The following is a 17,878-nucleotide window of genomic DNA, read 5'->3' as shown; positions in this document are numbered from 1 at the left end:
AGATAAGACCAAGCTGCTCCGACCACTGACACGATCTCCACCACTAGCCAACACCAAAACACTGAACTCAAAAACAATTGCCAAAAATTACCAAAATGCCCCTGAAAGTTAACTGGTCAACCCTTGGTCAAAGTTAAAGTCAAAGTCAACCTCCTGACTGACTCTACTCACCGAATCAACCCGCTGACTCGTCGAGTCCCCATGCTCAGAACTTCCCAATCCGCAACTCAACTTGCCGAGTCCCACAACTCTGAGTCCCCTCGCACTCAACTCACCGAGTCCTCCCTTGACTCACCGATTCACGGCTCAACCAGAAGAAGGTTAGGACCTCACGACCAGACTCGCCGAGTCCAAGGGTATCTTCAACCAACTCGCCGAGTTGTTCTTCGAACTCGTCGAGTTCCTACCCACCTTCATGCAACTCGCCGAGTACCCCTAGATCTTAATCCATACATAAGCTTTCCAGGCCATACAGACTCTCCTGTCGGCCCAGCCTGGCGCTCCCTTGCCTGGCGCCCCCTTGTCGGCCTCTCGTGGTACGTGCCCGCCAGCCTTGCCTAGGGCGCGCCCGCTAGCCCCGCCCGACGCCTTCGGGCGGCCTTGCCCAACTCCTTGATAGTTGGGCCTGAATTGGGTGGCCCAAGGCCTGACCTAATTTCCATTGACCTAATTGTCCCCTATAAATAGAATAGTGCCTCCTCCATGAAGGAGAAATTTTCCCTTGGACTCTTCCCCAAGGGGTTCAGCTGCCATTAGACCTTCCCTCATGTTTGAGCCACCACACTATACTCCGGCCGGGTGGCTCTGCCGCCACCCTCCACTGTCAGCCGCCACCACCAGCACCAAGATGGTTCTCTCCTGTGACAACCATCAATAAAGTCAACAAGTCAAACCGGTCAACTCAATTAACCCTTGTATATTAGGGTTTACATTATGTTTACTATTGTACAACACACTATCTTAATGCAAAGTATCACTTTGAGTTTTCACATGTCTAGAAAATCTAAGCCCTAATTAGGTTAAGTGATGGAACTACTCGATAAAACATTAGTACATACCCTTCAGGGGCGTTTAACACTCATAAAGAGGCTTAACGGGGTTTACAAACATTACATTTCGGAGCTAAATACTCGCAAAGGCCACAAACAAAGTCTCTCTTAATCTCTCTCGCTCTCTCTCTCTCTCTCTCTCTCTAATCTCTCCCAAATCTCTCACAACCTCTCTCAACTTTTTATAATCACTCGGAGCATCCCGACCCTTAACTTGGTCAAAAATCGCTCAAAACGGAAAGATTAATGGAAAAACAGCTTAAAAGGGGCGAAGCTTCTAAGAACCAAAGCCTAAGGAACCAAAACTCTTAGAACCGAAACCAGCCCTAGGAACCGAACTACCAAGACTGAAACAGCTCCAAGCGAACCGAAACCCCTTGCGAACTGAAAGCAGCCTTCGGCCCGAAACATTCGCCTTCGCCTTTGCTTCTCGTACACTTTCGCCTGCCTTCGCTTTCGGTCCCCTGAAGACGAGTTCGCCTGCGATAACTTTTGGACCGAGCCCTCTCTCAGTTCTCAGGGACCGAACCCTCGCGAGTTTGCCTCTCAAACCCGATTTTTGACTACTTTCGCGTTTTAAGCTCATTTTTCATGATTTTAGCGTGGGATTTTCACCCAAACTCATATTTTGACATATAAGACCCCATATATTCATATTTTAATCACATTTTTGGGGGGGGGGGGGGGGAACCTTTATCTAAGAATAATATCTTTTGTGTACGAAACATGTTGAGCAAAGTGTTTATCCTTGATGAATTCCAATTTTACATGTGTTTTTTGTTGAGTTACATTTAAATAACAGAAATTACTCACTGAATTGTAAGAGTCCTTTGTCATTACAAACAATACAAGATGAAACATAATAAGTATAGTTATGTTTTGCTAAACTACTAATTACACAGAAAAGGGTTTTACACTCAATACAAACGGGTTTCATTTACTACATGATAAACTATAATAGGTATAGTTTATGGATTTCACATTATAAATATGCTACACAAAAAGGGGATTCAATTCCACCACATAAAAGGTTTTACACTCACACTACATGTAAACTCGTTATCGTAATTTATGAGACTAGTCTTCATTGTACTCTTAGAGTACGGGTTAAAATGTCTGTTAGTTATAACCAGAGTCTCTTGTAGGGAGAGCGTGATAATTGAGTATAGATCTATATTGGGACTGACACCCCACACCCATGCTGCTTGCAACAGCCCGACCGGCCAGTCGGGGGTGACAAATGTCATATCTATTTCAACGCAGGAAGAACATCGCAACAGGTCTTCTTTATCATAGTATGGTTATAGCAACTTACATAGGGAGATAATGACACATATAGTTTACGGGGATTTCTACTTTAAAGGGATTTTATTTATTTAAATCTAGATACATTGTTACAAGTATGGAATGACATCCATACACTCGGTCTTGGGATTTAAGACTACATAACATTTTATGAGGAAAATATTGGATTTTTCTTGGTTATACATATCATTTACAAACAAAGGTTTTCAAACTCTACATACAAAAGCTTATGAACTCACCAACTTAATTGTTGACACTTTTTCAAAACTACTTGTATTCTCAAGTAATCAGTAAAACAGGTAACTACCAACTTTTGAGGATGGGACGCTACAACGTAAGGGAAAACATTTTTGTCATTATATTGTAATCAATTTTGAAACATTTAAACTTGTGAAATCATGTAACTTTCTCGATTATATTTATAATGGTTGTATTTACTTTGAGCATTATTATACTCGTTGTTGTGATACTATACATGAAGTCCATCATCCCCGGACGTTTCCGCCATCCTTGGTTCGGGGGTGTGACATCTCCAATTATGGAGGACCATCTCAGATCTATCGACTGATCTAACTTAATCGTTAGAGTGCACTCCCGAGCCATAGTCCCTGGGGCGGCTCTAACGGCCTTGTCTGTTGTGACCTCATAGATCTGTCTCGATGCAGAAGCACTCTCTCAGAGCAGGTGGTCGAAGCCGAAGTCGTATCATTTGGCGCCATCCCGAATTCGAGCAAGTAACAAAAGCCTTAGTTGGTTTCAAGCTCATTTTTCTCTTAGATCTATTCATATCTGTTGTTCTTCACACCAGGTTTTCCTCATATCTGTTCATTTCTAACACCATTTGGTTCAGATCCGTTTGGCTTTTGCCAAGATCTGTTCAAATTGATTTGGTTCTTGACAAGATCTTTTCAGATTTGTTTAACCATTGTTCAGATCTCTTGATTTGCTTAGTTTTATGTACAAGTATTTTAATTTGCTTACTTTTTCGATCAGATCTTTTGATCTGTTGAGTTTTCTCGCTCAGATCTTCAGATCTGCCTTGTTTTTTGGTCATATGTCTTTTGTTTTAGTTCATTTGAGCAACTCTCAAGTTTTAATAGACTTCATCATATTTGATTTTCATCTATATTTTGATGGGGTTTTCAAAAAGAGGGAGAAAGGAGATTCTTATGAGTTCTTAACCCATCTTTGTTTATATTTATGTTTTATCAAACAATCTGAGAAGAAATGAAATTTTCGTGGTGATTTAGCTCATCTCCAATTGTTTTCCTAAAAGAAATCGTCTTTGGTTTATGATTTTCTTGGCAAAACTCAATTGAAGTTGCCTATTTAGTGTTTCCTTCAAAGCTTAAAGAAAGAAAACGAATTTTTTTTCCAGATTTGTTCTTGCTCGCATTTTGATAGCTTGTTAAGCAAGCTGAAGAAGAAAAGAAAGTTTATGAGAAGAAAACCCTATCAAATTCGTCTTTGTTTATGTTTTGGTGTCTTTCCAGCAAGTTTGATCATAAAATAAAATTTTGTTGTTTATTAGTGTTTTCTTTGGTAGTTTGAAAAAAAAAGTTTTTGTGGGTTTTACCCTGCTTCAGTTTAGTTTGCTGATTTGTTGAACAAGAAGAGGAGAAAATATATCTCTATAAACTCTCATTCTATTTTTAGTTCATGTTAACAATAAAATCTTTCAGTTCATAATTTTTTATGAACAAGACATCCTCATCCCTGCTTTGTTAATAGTTTAGGGGTTGTTTAATAAGTTTGATGAGTAAAAAAGCTTTTTACTCCATCCTAAGTTTATATGTTATAGAAAATCAATTTTTGGTTAGATTTTTTGTCTAGAAAACAACCATTTATACATACAGCTGTATGGCTGGTATATTTACAAAACCTTAAAAAAAAAAGAGGGTTTTATGAGTTTTTGCCCTATCTTTGTCCATATTTTGATGGTTTTGTTCAATCTTGAAAAGGAAAAGAAAATTCTTATGAACTTTTTACCATCTTTCAGTTGTCATATTATCAAAAGTTAATTTTAGTAATGAATCTAAATGTACAAATTTCTTTAAGTTGTGCTGTAACTAGTGAAAGTTATTTTTACTTCATAGTTTTACCATTTTAATTAATGGCTATATATATATATATATATATATATATATATATATATATATATATATATAAACAGAAAACAAAGAGACAGAAAGTGGCTTCTACAAAAAGTGATATAAGAAAAATGCATACGAAAAAAACAAAACAAGTTTATATGCACAGAGAAAATCATCTTTACAGCTCACATTTATTGACAAATCACCCAAAATACATCAAAAATGGTGTATGTATGTTCTATCTATAGTCGACAACAACAAAAAAAAGGGTAAAGGTGCACAGTACACCAGACAAATGACAGAGGTGTCTACAAAAGTCAGAAACAAAGTTGGACCCCATCTGGTCCAATCCCTTATGTAAAGAAAAAACAAAAGAGTCGGGACCCACTAGTCGACACATCTTCCCGGGCAGCCAAAGACTTCCCGAAACCCGAGCTTCTCTCGCCGAAACGTGAGCACCACCAACTGAAAACCTCCAGTTGTGACCACCGCTTCACAACAACACAAACACTAGCAACTCCCGGTTATCCCTGGCTTAAAACATGATACTCAAGTACTTTCCCTTATTTTTAGATTGGATAAACTTTTATCTTTCTGCCTAATTGGATTCTTCTTATTCGATATGCTATACATTGAAACTTTTCCAATAATTCAGAATTACACTTAATCTTGTAAGTATAACCATATTTACTAAACTTTAGTAAATCATGACGAATAGCCTTATTGTTCTTTGTGGTGGACCTGACCAGTGCACAACCAAGTGTACCCGATCCCATAGTCCTTCACTTGACTCACATATACATGTGAACAAGGAATCAATCTAAATTTCCCAAAGACGAAGGTTCTCATCTATCACACAATACAAGTTGTACGATCCTAAGTTTCTGGACAATTAAAACTTGGGTGATGAGAATCGTTCCTTATTTGGTAAATTTCGACACTACCACAAACGAAAGAATCAAATCCATTTTCCAATATTGCTATCAATGGAAACACATAAGCAACAAATTTTCACAAATGCCATTGTAAGGAAATTTAAAATAAGATAAAATTCAAAAATTTTCTTTATTTATAAAAGTGCGATAAACTTGTCCTTACAATGCAATTACAAATGAAAACTATTTTGTTATCTATTCCTAAGCAATTTATCATAACTCTTAAGCAACAGCTCAAAATTCTGATCATCGAGCCATGCGATCGAAATCCATCTCTTCGCGATCAGAATCAACTTACTCTTCCTTTAAGCTTCCTTTCTTTTCTTCGATTCTACAAAACATCAAAATGTAATTACATTACATCATGTATTAAGAATCTCCAAATAGGAACTTAATAGAGTTAGACAGTGGACTTACCTGAAGTAGAGTCAAACATTTTGACTTTACCATCTCTTAGATCTCTCAGGTAGTCAGGGCAACTTCACTTCCAATGTCCCTCTAAATGGTAGTAGAAAAAATGGTTTCTTTCGCATCGACACATGAGACAATCTCAGACTTAGCCTTTCCCTTTCCCTTGGAAAGAGAATTTTTTTTCTATACTTCCAATGTTTCCATTGTCAATGTCCATTGAAGCTTGGGAAATTAATCTTCCATTCAAATTTGCTTTACCAGTGCCCCAAATCATTTCTCATTCAACAGTAATTAGCAAATAGGTAAGATCGATAAGGGTCATGTCGTGATCTGTCACATAGTAGTCTTTAGCAAACTCACTATATGACTTGGGAAGTGAATGAAGAACCAAGTCCACAGCCAACTTCCTTGGGAACACGACACCCAATATTCCCAGCCTGTCAATATGCAGCTTCATGTCCAAGATGTGAGCACATACAGATTTTCCATCTTCATGTTTTCTTGCCAATAGGCCTTGAGTGACCTTGAAAATTTCAAGTCTTCGAACATGTGGGTCAGGGAGAATTATTGGAGGAGGTGGAGGAAGTGAAGCATGATTCCGGGGAACATCATCTTCGTGAGGAAAACTTTTTCTAAAAGATTTGGGAAGACCATAATTGTCAAAACTAGACATCTACAGGGAGAAATTCAAGTTTAGTTGATTTAAGTCCTTAATATAACACCCAAAATGAAATATTAAGGCTAGGACCCAACACAATATTTTACAATTCGGAAGAGGGATGCCGTAATCCAATTGTAAAATATTTGAAGGTAGGTAAATGACGATTTACCAATTTCCACCATGAAAAACGAAATTGATTGGTAAGTTTTAAATGAATTGAAATTCCTAGATCTTTTGAGATTCATTGAACTTTTCAATGTCATGTTTAAATCTCGATTATGCCCTTCAAGATTATGACTGGGATGCCGAGGATCACAAACAAGGTGTGAATAACCATGCAAATTATCTTGTTACACTTAATGTTACAGATCACCTAATCAATGTGCCGGTTAACCACACACGATCCATTGATCTATGATTAACATCAAGCTACCCTTTTCCATACACTGTCAGTCCCATATTAGTGTGTCGGTTAACCACACACGCTCCACTAACGACTTAACAAGGTGCAAAGTGCAATTTCATGGGTTAACACCAAATTCACATTTTTCCTATGTAACTAAGATTGAGAATTTATAAGTGTCTAGTTGCTTGGTATTTTCATTATACTTTTAATGAGAATTAATGTCCTATCCTATCCGTTCGACTAACGACCCTCTACCAGTCAAGGAAGCGGTGGGTGAGAGTGGACACCCATTAAACCGTCATTTTATAGGCAGTAACGTTATACCCCCCCTATAGACCGGCTTCATGTACGAGGCCTACTAACGGTAAGACCGGCTTTTTACTTGTACATATAATATATTAAACTTTTAATATTATAATAGTATAAGGGTGTATTTTAAACTTTTAAAATACTAAGTGGTTTAATCTATTAGTTAAACTATATTCTTAATTTAATTAAACTTAAATCATGTCATTATGAAATTATTAATTCTCTTTTAATTAAACACTTTAATTAACTATTAATAAAGTCCATAAAGATGTAATATGAATTATTCAAAACATTAAGATGCTAAAACAAAATTAAAAACTATTTAATTTATTATTAAGTTATGAACCAATGAGTTACACTTTTGAAACCTTTTCAAATAACTTTAGTTTTAGAATCCAATGTCTCATAAAAAAAAACTTTTCAAATTCCAAAACTTAAGGACAAGGTTTGTAACTCTTGAAAACTTTTAGAATTCCATAAAAGAGACTTTCCAAGTTCCATAACTTGAGGGCAAGCTATGAAACTCTTCAGATCCATTTATAAAAAATTTTGTAACATTTGAAATCTCTTGGAATTCATAACTTAAAGAGTTAATGAATGAGACTTTTCACATCCATAACTTATGGAAGTTTCAAAACTCTTAAGATCATAACTTTTAAAAAATACTTATGAGTTCCAAAATTTTATGAAAAATTTGTAACTCCTTAAAAACATTTAGATCAAACTTTTAAAACAAATAAAATAATCACATCATTCTGTCTTTTAATAAATTGATCTAATTCAACTCTTGTAGTAAAATGACTCAAATTTTACAAATATTAGTTTTTCATAAAATCAAATAATTATCTTAAAATTTGACAAACTTCATGTTTTTTTTCCATTTTGAAAATAAAACATTTGCATCAATATAACATAAAACAACCCATGGCTCTGATACCACTATTAGGTTTTAAGCACTATAGCACTCCTATGGTGCACACGCAACCCTAAATGTTTTGGATCTATGTTTTCTCTAATTATACATGCAATAAAATTTCCAAAGCATGAAGCCTACATCTAGCATACAATTTGGTACATGAATCATAAAACTAGTTAGAATAATACCTCTTTATTGTAGCTTGTAGTCTTGGCCTTTCAAGAGCTTAGTACCTCAAGTTTGATGCCTCAAATGGTTCACAAACACCATGAACAAAAGAGGACTTTGAGAGAGAGGTTAGGCTCCACCAAACTCAGTTATGATTCTCTTAGAATGCCTTAGGCACATGATTTTGGCTAATGGGCAATATTTATATAGTGTAGGATTCTAAGAGTCATGGGTAAACCCTAATCCATACACTTGGGTTATGATCCATATCTCATGTGGGTTAACTCTTATGGATACTTTCATAAACTTAGCCCAACATGGATCAATAGTGTAACACCCTGTTTTTAAAGTACTCGGTTGGGGTTCGGAAATCGAAGGGTAGGGGCGATTTGGTCTTTTATGGGTCTTAGGTTTTATCTGGAAGGTTTTGGACTTGGAGGTGTCGATGGGAGCGTAGGGTTTCCCGTCACCTTTTTGTGGATATAAAGTTCGTCGGAAACAAACTTAGAATGAAGGAGTTATGAAACTTTGAAGTTATTGTCAATTTTAGCCCCTAATGGAAATTAGTGACAAGAAGATCCCATGCATGCAAGGTGGCCAGCACAAGAGTACGCCCAACGTAAGCTGGGGTACACCCAACGTAGATGGAGTAAATGGTCGCAGGTGATTGTAGACGTACGCTCATCATACAAGGAGTACGCCCAGTGTCACTAAACCCTAATTTTTAGGGTGTGACACTATATAAAGAACATTACACCCTCTAGGGTCAGCCTCCTTCTCATCCTTAAACTCCTATTCGAAACCCTAACCCTAATTGTGAGAGTGTGAGCTTGTAAGGCCATCTTGGAGTGCATCTTGGTGTTCTTGAAGAGGAGTGATCATCTTGGAGTCTCATTGATTAGGGAAGAGATTTTAGATCCAGATTCTCCAGCTCATTTGCAAGTCTCAGAAGGAAGTGGACAAGGCAGCAGCTAAGGATTTCTTAAGGAAGCTTATGCATTTGAGGTAAGTCTTCTCACCATACCAATGGGTCTAAGGCACCAAGGCCGACCCATTTTATGATAGTTGGTATACTTGCTCCGTAAAGGTGTGTGGTATTGTTATGCATTTATGTGGTAGAGATAGCTTTTACAGCTAGTGGTAGAGATAACCTTCAGGGCTAACAGTAGAGATAGCCTTCAGGGCTAATGGTTGAGATAGCCTTTATGGCTGAGGGTAGAGATAGCCTTTGTGGCTAATGGTAGAGATAGCTTTATAGCTAATTGATATGTATTATGTGGTAGAGATAGCTTGTATAGCTAATTGATATGCATTGTGTGGTAGAGGTAGCTTATTAGATAATTGATATGTGTTATGTGGTGGAGGTAGCTTTTATAGCTAACATGTTATGTGGATTGTGTGTGGGGTATGATTTGGGGAACTCACTAAGCTTCGTGCTTACAGGTTTGTTTATGGTTACTTCAGATCCCCAAAAATTGGCACATAAGGTAGGAGTCAAGAGGGAATTGATTGGCATTGTGGGCAACTGGGAAAAAATGAAGTCATAAAGCTTCAACTTCTCACAGGTCTTACAGAGGGTGTAATCAAAAGTAGTTGAATTAAAAAGAAAGAATGATAATTGGATCAGAGATGATGATAAAAATCAAGTGAGTTTTGTTAAAATTTTTTGAATATTATAAAGTATATTGTTATATTTAGTTGATTTATCGTGAAAAATTTTCTATTGTGATTTCATGTAAACTAGTTTACTATTATTGGTTGAATTTTTTGAATGTTATAAAGTATTTTTCTATATTTATTTGAATATAACTGAATTTTATTGATTTTTGTAATTGTAAACTAGATTAATATTTTTGGTTGAATTTTTTTTGAATTTTTTGAATGTTATAAAGTATATTTGTATTGTCTATTGATTTAATTTGTTCTTAGTTTAATGGAGAGGAATTTTTTGATAATACACCACAAATTAATTTAGTTGAATATTTGGAATATGAAAATCAACCAAATCCTAATAAATGAAAAAAAATGGCAAAGCAAAAACCTCTTGTCAGGACACGTTTGATAAACTTATGATATAAGAGGATGATTGTGTAAAAAGAAGGCATGCTAAATGCCATTGATGGGGAAGGTTACTAAAGGTTGATTAAGAAAGAAACATGACTTCTAGTTTACTCAAACACGTAAATAGGTGTAAAAAACCCGGAAAAGCTACAAGATAAAACTCAAACTAAATTGAATCTAAAGAAGGAGTCAAAAGGGGAGGCTAGTGTTAGAGCATGGAAAGATGATGACTAAAGGATCAAAAAAGCATTACGTAACCTTTTGTAGTAGGTGAACTACATTTCAAGTTCGTTGAAAACAAGGTCTTTGTGGAATGCATCAATGCACTTAATGTTAAGGTCGTGTTGCCATCTAGACATGCGATATCCTAGAATGTTTCCAAGTTTTACATAAAATAAACAACCATTCAAATTTTAAGTAACCCAAAGACTGCTAATACATTTGAGAATAGACACTTGGATGTCTTCTTGTCAAAGGATTACTTACATGATGGTCACGAATCATCTTATAGATGAGCATTGCATAATGCACAAGAGAATTATATATTTTAGGGAGATAGATAAACATAAGGGAGAGCATATAAGCCAAGTATTAGTCGATTGTATTTGTGGATGGTGAATGAAAAATGTCATGACAATGACCTTGGATAACGGCTCTTCAAATGATAAGGCTATTGGATATTTGGTCAAAAGTTTCCTAATATTTACGATGGTGAAAAGTATTTCCAAGTTAGGTGTATGCCCCACATTTTAGACCTTATAGTAATGGATGGATTAAATACCAAAAGTATCACGTCGAGTGTGTCCTGTAAGTGCCCAAAATTGCTTGTGTATCAATCAGATCCAATTGATGGTGCAGAATCCCAATCAATTGGATGATTTCAGATCAATATAGAAGAGAATGAGAAGAAGAAGATGAATCTATGATGTATTCAATATGAATTATGCTCCTTACAATAGATTCTCTCACACACACACTTCTTCCCTCTAACTTTCTCTCTCTTCTCTAGCCTTCTATCTTTTTTTTAATCCAAGCATGCACACATCTATCTCAATAAATGTCAGGTACACCTTGGGAAAACACACACATACGTCACTAACGTCCCTTTTCAACTGAAACAGACACACTCTATTTATAGGACCACCAGCCGCACACGTGTGTACAGCCGCACACGCGTGTATGGCCGCACACAGAGTGTGCAGCCGCACACACGTGTATAGCTGCACATAGAGTGTGCAGCCGCACACGCGTGTATGGCCGCACACACTCGCTAACATACTACAACCAACATAACTAACCCCAAAACCCTACCAAGACCTATACAAGATGAATGCCTAGCTCAAACCACAAAATTATGACCTAACAATCTCCCCTTTGGTTTGAGCTAGCATGGACTCAGGTCTTCTTCATCAGTGATCTCCTCCTTGAGCTCTGAGATAGATGGGCCTGCTCCCCCTAAACTTCCTTCACCTATTGATATTCATTTGCCACGAGGTAAAGGATCTGAATCTTGTTGAGCAAGAAACCTGGCAAGCCTCAAAGAGGCAACATCATGCGCAGGTGTTGGAGGAGAAGAACCCCCAGGAGCAGAAGAACTCCCGACTTCAAACGAAGATCTAACATTACTTGGTCCTTTTAGGGTCGGTTGAGTTAGTGTAGCAGCTTTGGAGGGTTGTTGGACTGGTGGTACTTGTTCTTGGATAAGATATCCCTGCCTTTGATCAAGTCATCTTGTTTTCACAAGAGGTTGGGAGTTTTGTGTCTGTATCTGATCACTCATCAAATGGCAATAAAGTTGGAATAGCAAATGGAAGGGGAGGAATCCTTGAAGTTGTATCCATATCGTTTGAAAGGTGTCGGCCATCTGATCAAAAGTTGGAGACGTCACTTTGAGAACACCACTAACTCCTTTTGTCAATGATCAAGCAGCAATAGAATAAGAAGATGAAAAGAAATCGAGCTTGCACATGTTTATATCAGAAAAACGTCAGGTACAACTCGATGGAACACTCTGTAAACACTATTGCATCGAGGTCTTCACTGCTTAACCGTATATCATTATCCGTAGTCTATAAGCTGATCTGTGAGACACTCAACAAGCTATACTTTAACTCAGGAGCGTAGATGACGTTCTCAAAACTCAGCACTCCATTTACAACTATTCCTTTTTGAGTGATCTTCCCTCCATCTCCTCCCGTGAAGGAAACATAGCCCCCATTAAAATTTTGAATGACGTGCAGTTGGGAGATGTCTCCTGTCAATGTGCCTGGAACAACCGATGTCGACGTACCAAGGTTTGACGACATTCCTCCACAGTTGTTCCTGCACAATGAGCGGGATTATTTAGATTTGGGGACCCAGGTCATTACAGGCCTGGGTCCCAACCGCACACACCAACCACACACTCAGCCGCACACTCCAACCGTACACTCAGCCGCACACTCAACCGCACACTCTAACCGCACACTCCAACCGCACACTCAGCCGCACACTCAACCGCACACTCTAACCGCACACCTTCAAACTCCAACCGCACACCTTCAAATTTCCAACCACACACCTTCAAAATCCAACCGCACACTGTAACATCCCGAAATATCAAGAGTAGAGTTGAAGGGCTAAAAGAGTAAATTGGGAAAGAGCGACTCGGCGGGTCCATGGGTGGACTCGGCGAGTAGAGTCGCGACTTGGTTGCGTGTTAAGTAGCTGACTCGGCGAGTCAGTAAGATGGACTCGGCGAGTAGGCGTTGAGTGGAGAAAACCCTAATTCTCGGGGTTGAGCCCTATATAAAGAACATAACATCCATTCCCCCAGCCTCTTTACTCATCCTCAAGTCCAGAAACCCTAACCTTCATATGTGAGTGGATCAAGTTGCATTTGGGAGCTTGGAGAAGCAATTGTTGAGGAAATCTTGAAGGGTAGGAGGCTTGGAGCAAGGGGCTTTGCTTGGATTCGAGTTCCATTGCAGTTGGGGCGTTCTTTTGAGGTAATATCTCGTCCTTGGGCTGTTACTCTTTGGATTCATCATTATGGGGTTTGTGGGGAGCTTATCTTTTGGTGTTTTGGAGTTTAGAGGTTAGATCTGAGGTTGCTACCTCAGATCTGGAATGGAGAAGGGTTGGAATGCCTGAAAGTCCCTGTGTTTGAGTGTGTAGTGAAGCTATCATGTCCCAAACCCTAGCCCTAAAGTGTATAAGGCCTAGATCTCTTTGGATTCATGTAAAGTTTGCCACTTTACGTGATGGATGGGTTGTAGGAGGCTAGATCTATGTTTTGGATCAATTGCATGGCCTGGAGTGCTTCTGTATGAATTCAGACCGGTGGTACTCGGCGAGTCACATGGGTGGACTCGACGAGTTGCTTGAAGATGAGCTGGAACTCGACGAGTTGGAAGAACAACTCGGCGAGTTGGATGAAGATGGCCTGGAACTCGACGAGTTGTATGAACAACTCGGCGAGTAGGTTGAAGATAGCCTTAGACTCGGCGAGTCTTGTCGAAGAGTCCCAATATTTTCTGGTTGAGTCGAGAATCGGCGAGTCAAGGGATGACTCGGTGAGTTGTGGGCGAGTGGACTCAGAGTTGTTGGACTCGACGAGTCTCGGGGTGACTTGGCGAGTTAGGCCGCGGATTGAGGGAAGTTCTAAGTATGGGGACTCGGCGAGTAGAGTCAGTCAGGGGTTGACTTTGACCTTGTCCTAGGGTTGACCAATTGTCTTCTGGGGGTATTTTGGTAATTAAGGGTATTTATTGAGTTGAGTGTTTTGGTGTTCAGTGGAGGAGTTCGTGTCGGAGTTTGGAGCAGCGGGATCTTATCCTTTCAGCCGGCAATTTCGAGGTGAGGTATCCTCACTATATCAAAAAGGTTTAAGGCACCAAGGCCGGCCCTTATCGGATTGAGATCCGGGTAGTTGTTGTTATGTTACTGCTTTGATATGTTTGCATTCTGAGAGCTAGGATGGTATATGTTAGAGACCTGATTGAGATCGGTATCTTGAGAGATAGGGAGATGCTATGCTAGTGACCTGTTAGGTCGGTATCCTGGTTAGGATGATGACATGTTATGTGATCTGTTTGATCTGCTTGTTGACTGTGAATTGCTATATGATTGTATGTATATGTGCACATGGTTGTTTGGAATGGAGTTGGGTTGAGGCAGGTCCTGCTTTGTGCTGTAGGCCAAGATACCCAGGGCGGACCAGTTGTTCCGAAGGCCCAGCGAGCGGTCCGGATAGGCTGTAGGCCCCAAGAGGGCGGACCAGACGTGCCGAGGCTCGGAGAGTGGACCAGGCTGACTGAAGGCCCGGTGCGGGCGGACCAGTCATACTGTAGACTCAGAGAGTGGACCAGGTGGATTGAAGGCCTGGTGCGGGCGGACCAATCACACTGCAGACTCGATGTATGTGGTTAGATTCGGAGAGTGGACCAGGTGGATTGAAGGCCCGGTGCGGGCGGACCAATCACACTGTAGACTCGAGGTTTATGGCTAGACTCAGAGGGTGGACCAGGTGGACTGTAGGCCGGTACGGCGGACCAGTCACACAGTAGACCCGAAGTGCATGGCTGTTCTGTGATCAGATATGTTGTGGCATGATATGCGTGTATGGTATAAGTGGTTGGTATTTTGGGGATATCTCACTAAGCTTTTGGGCTTACAGTTGTGGTTTTATGTTTTTCAGGTTCTTCAGGAGACCGTGGCAAGGCGAAGGCGTGATCGTACCGCTCCTCATGATTTTGTAGTAATGTGATTCTGGGAATACGCTAAATGTTTTGTATTGAAAACCTTTTTGTAATGATTTAATGGAATCGAGTTGTTTTTGAAAAATTTAAAATTGGTTGTATTTTTCGGTTGTTACACACACCTTCAAAGTTCCTTCAAAATTGACACTGAATTGGCTCTGATACCAATTGTAAGTCCCCAAAATTGCTTGTGTATCAATCAGATCCAATTGATGGTGCGGAATCCCAATCAATTGGATGATTTCAGATCAATATAGAAGAGAATGAGAAGAAGAAGATGAATCTATGATGTATTCAATATGAATTATGCTCCTTACAATAGATTCTCTCACACACACACTTTTTCTCTCTAACTTTCTCTCTCTTCTCTAGCCTTCTCTCTCTTTTTTTTTAATCCAAGCATGCACACATCTATATCATATAAATGTCAGGTACACCTTGGGAAAACACACACATACGTCACTAACGTCCCTTTTCAACTGAAACAGACACACTTTATTTATAGGACCACCAGCCGCACACGTGTGTACAGCCGCACACGCGTGTATGGCCGCACACACTCGCTAACATACTACAACCAACATAACTAACCCCAAGACCCTACCAAGACCTATACAAGATGAATGCCTAGCTCAAACCACAAAATTATGACCTAACATGTCCAAAAGGTGGTACGGTATATTAGACTGTCTCCATAAATAATAAGTAAGTTCAAGAAGGTAATGAAAAATTGTGGGTTAGAAACGAAGAGTTTTCTATGTGGTGGCACCCTTACCCAATAGAACTCAATTTTTGAGTTATTGAAGTCTGCATACGAGTTACGAGAGGCGTTTTTGACGTAACCATTTTTCCCTTTGGGTCTATGACTCCCGACGATGCTCCTTCCTATTTAATTTTAGATCATGTGAGTCCTCCTACTTTTGACTCTCCTTCCTTAGTCTCTCCTATCACCTAGGATTCTCCTATCATTAGTGTGCCACCTCTTTCCGAGGATCAACAAACTATCGCCGTTGTGTCTTTCGCTTCCAATCTTGAGGAGGTGCCTCCTCTCGATCCCTCTTCTCTTATGACTACATCAGCTGCTGAACCTACCATCACGACTGTCCTAACTTCCCTTATGCCTGCCACTCGTTACACTCCTCACCTTATGGTCACCCATCTCAAATGTGGTATTAAAAAACAACCACGTGAGAAACTAAATCTCCATGTTGATTCCACTTCTCCTATTGTTCACACCTATTTACAGGCATTTATAGATCCTAACTGGCTAAAATCTATGAAAGAGGAATATTATGCTCTTATTAAACAATAACATGTGGGTTCTCGTACCATGTTTACAGGGCGCTGATATTATTAATTGCATTTGGTTATTTTAATAATAAAAAAAACCTTAATGCGGGTGATACATTGTCTTGATACAAATCTCGTCTCGTTGCAAATGGTTGTAGCCATATAGATGACATTGATTGTGATGTGACTTTTAGTCCTATGGTAAAACCTTCTTCTATTCGCTATGTCTGAGCATTGTTGTCACACACCATTGGCCTATCTGACAGCTTGATGTGAAGAATGTTTTTCTTCATGGTCACCTACATGAGACAGTTTATATGCACCAGCCACCAGGTTTTCGTGATCCTAACAAACCCGATCATGTCTGTATTCTTTAGAGATCTTTATATGGGTTCAAACAAGTGCCCCGAGCATGGTTTTAGCGCATTTCTATGTTTATTACTCGCCTTTGTTTTACTAACAGCAAGTGTGATTCTTCATTGTTTATTTACAGACAGTGTGCTCATGTAACTTACTTGTTATTATATGTGGATGATATTACTCTTGCAGGCTCATCTTCCCCACTTCTCACCACTATCACTTCAGTTCTCGGGTTTGAATTTGACATGACACACCTTGACGATCTTCATTATTTTCTGGGTATTTCTAATAAGCGCATTGTTGACAGATTGCTTTTTTCTCAACAAAAATATGCCAATAACATTCTTGATTGTGCCTCCATGGCTAACTGTAAACCGACATCCACTCCTGCTGACTTATCTATTAAGTTGGATGGGTCTGGGCCTCCCGTTGATGATCTGACTTTATATCTTAGTCCGGATGGTGCTCTTCAGTATCTCACATTTACTCGTCCGAACATCACTTATGTTGTTCAGTAGGTATATCTCTATATGCATGATCCATATGATCCCCGTTTCACTGCTCTGAATGCTTTTTACGATACATTTGTGGCATCACTGCTCATGGCCTTTAGATATAATGATCTCCTTCTCACAATATTATTGCTTACTCAGATGTTGACTGGGTTGGCTGGCCCGTTACCAGACGCTCCACATCTGGTTATAGTGTGTTTCTTGGTTATAACCTTCTATCCTGGTCCTCCAAACGCCAAAATACTATCTCACGCTCCAGTGTCGAGGCTGAGTATTGCGAGGTTGCCAACGTAGTTGCCGAAACTGTCGTAACTTACTTCTTGAGCTACACTATTCTCCGCATCTTGCTACTCTTTTATACTGTTATAATGTTAGTGCAGTATACATGGCTTCCAACCCGGTTCAACATCAACAAACTAAACATATTAAGATAGACCTCCATTTTGTTTGAGATAAAGTTGCTACTAGTCATGTTCGAGTTCTTCGTGCTGTCTTCCAACCCGGTTCAACATCAACAAACTAAACATATTGAGATAGACCTCCATTTTGTTCGAGATAAATTGCTACTAGTCATGTTCAAGTTCTTCGTGCTCCATCTAAATCTCAATATGCAGACATCTTCAATAAGAGTCTTCATTCGACACTATTCCTTGATTTCTGGTC

This window comes from Lactuca sativa, chromosome 9 (genome assembly GCF_002870075.4).
Source record: "Lactuca sativa cultivar Salinas chromosome 9, Lsat_Salinas_v11, whole genome shotgun sequence".
NCBI classification, from domain to species: domain Eukaryota; kingdom Viridiplantae; phylum Streptophyta; class Magnoliopsida; order Asterales; family Asteraceae; genus Lactuca; species Lactuca sativa.
Note: the sequence above shows the minus strand (reverse complement) of the source record.